Source organism: Lutra lutra, chromosome 13 (assembly GCF_902655055.1).
Source record: "Lutra lutra chromosome 13, mLutLut1.2, whole genome shotgun sequence".
NCBI lineage: Eukaryota > Metazoa > Chordata > Mammalia > Carnivora > Mustelidae > Lutra > Lutra lutra.
Window position 1 is genome coordinate 92,434,400 of NC_062290.1, and position 2,350 is coordinate 92,436,749.

Sequence of the window (2,350 nt, forward strand, 5' to 3'; positions counted from 1 at the left end):
GTGACAGTCTGGGGGCCAGGTGGCTACAGCTCATATGAGGGAGTGTGAGAGGGGGAGAGCCGCACAGAGCGCTGGCCGTCCACAGCCCCCAGTGAAGGACTGGCCGATCCGGCCTGGGAGGGCGTGCCCGGGCGCAGGGGAGGAAGCATCTGCCTTAGCGGGAACCATGCCCCAACCCAGCACCGGCTCCCAGTGGCCGCATCAGAGACTCTCTGCAGGGTGTAGACCGAGCTCTCAGGAAGGGCTTGCCTCTGTGGTGCGGAGTTACTGGCCCCCAACTGGGCACCTACCCAACCAGAAAAGCGTGGGTTGGAAGGACACACCGTTCCCAGGTAGTGCACCTGCTTCCCCAGAACCAAGCTCAAGATTGACAGAAATGCAAAACACCGGCACCCGACAAAGCAAAATTCAACGTCTGGCATCCAAGCCAAAGGAGAGGACGTGCAAGGAAGCAGGAGAAGATGACGCACAAGGAGAGGGACCAGCCACCCCAGAGCAGCCCAGAGCTGACGCAGGTGTCCCAGCCGGTCAGCACCGGGGGCCGTCGGGGCAATTATGAGACCTGGGTTCCGTACCCTCAAAGTCAAGTAGAATCACGGTGACACACCACTCCCGCCCCAGGAGGACGGCTACTGGCAAGACTCAAAAACTCAGCGGTGGCAAGTGGGAGCCCTTGCACGGTGGGCAGGAACAACCAGGACCGCGGTGGCGGCCGGGGCAGAGCGTGCAGTATCCTTAGAATATAAAAATCAGAGTTACCAAAAAAAAAAAAAAAAATCAGAGTTACCATACGACCCAGCGATTCCACTCTTGGTGTCTGCACAAAAGAATTCAAAGCAAGGTCTGGAAGAGATACCCAAACCCCACAGTCACAACAGCCCAGAGGTAGCAGCAGCCCAGGTGTCCATCGGCGGGTAAATGGGCAAGCAGACGTGGTCTGTCCACGGCGTGGAACGTGGCTCAGCCCGAGAAGGTGGGAGCCCACGCGGTGCTCTGTGAAGGAGGACACCGCGCTCCATGAGAGCAGCCAGACGCAGAGGGACAAATGCCTCAGGATCGTCCCCCGTGAGGCTCCGGGACCGTGGGACCCACAGACACGGGGATGGGAGCTGCTGTCTCACAGGGACCTGAGGACAAGTCCCGGAGGTGGACGGTGGCCGGTCACCTGGCACCACTGAACCACAAAACTTCAAAAACGGTCAAGATAGCAGATGCAATGTTGTGTTTCCCGCAACACAGGGAGAGCCGGAAGAAAAAGACTCAAGAGGCGGAGAGCAGGTGCTGGGGCTGCGGACTGGGGGAGGGGCGGGGGGGAGCTGGGGGGTGGGGGCTGGGAAAGGGGGCCCGTGTGTACCGGGACGCAGTCCAGTCTGGGCAGAGAACCACGGTCTGGGGACGGACGGAGGGGACGGACAGAGGGACAGCGCACAACAGTGTGAGTGGCCTGACACCCCTGGACTGTGCACTTAAAAGCAGTGAAGATGATACATTTTGTCATGTGTATTTTACCACAACTAAAAATAATTTTTTAAAAAGTGAAGTGGACACAGGGAAGGCATCACCCGAGGGAGGGGTGGCCTCCACCACGAGGAAGACCGCCTGGGCGCCCCCGGCTCCGGGGCCTGCGCCGAGACCAGGCAGACTGAGGACTCTTCCGGTGTGACCCAGGAGGACAGTTTGAAAAGCAGCCCCGGGGGGCACCTGGTCGGCTCAGCCCGAAGCACCCGAGCCTTGATTTCCGCTCGGGCCTCGATCTCGGGTCCTGGGACGGGGCCCCGTCCGTGAGTCCTCCCTCTGCCCTCCTGCTTGAGAGCTCTTTCTCAAACAACTAAATAAAACATTTAAAATAAATAAATAAAATAAAACCAGACCCGAACCCTGTCCTGAGCATGGTTAGCAAGAAGCCTGTGGTGTGGTTTCATTTTGACGTTCTTGACCCAGAAGCAGAAACTGAGCTGCTGGGAGTGCAGCTTGGACTTTAAGAGTCTGCCCCTGCGGCCCGTGAGCTGCAGCCGAGCTGCGGGCAGGGCTAGACTCACACGAAGCCGCAGCACGGTGCGGTGCTGAGGTCCACATGTCTCCGCCCCACGTCCGTTATTAACACCTTCCACTGGTTTGGTGCGCCGGGTAGACCTGACCCCTGAATGTACATTGTCATTCGCTCTAAGTGTGTGCTCTGTTCAGATTTTCTTCTGTCCAGGGTCCCCCCGGGCCCCCCCGATACACACCCCCTCACATTATTTGGGGGCCGAGCACTTCCTTACTTTCTGGCTCTGAGAGGTTCTAGGTTCCCTGCGCGGACTTCCCGCCTCCTCGAGGGGTCAGCGCTGCTGCAAGGAGCACCCCCCAC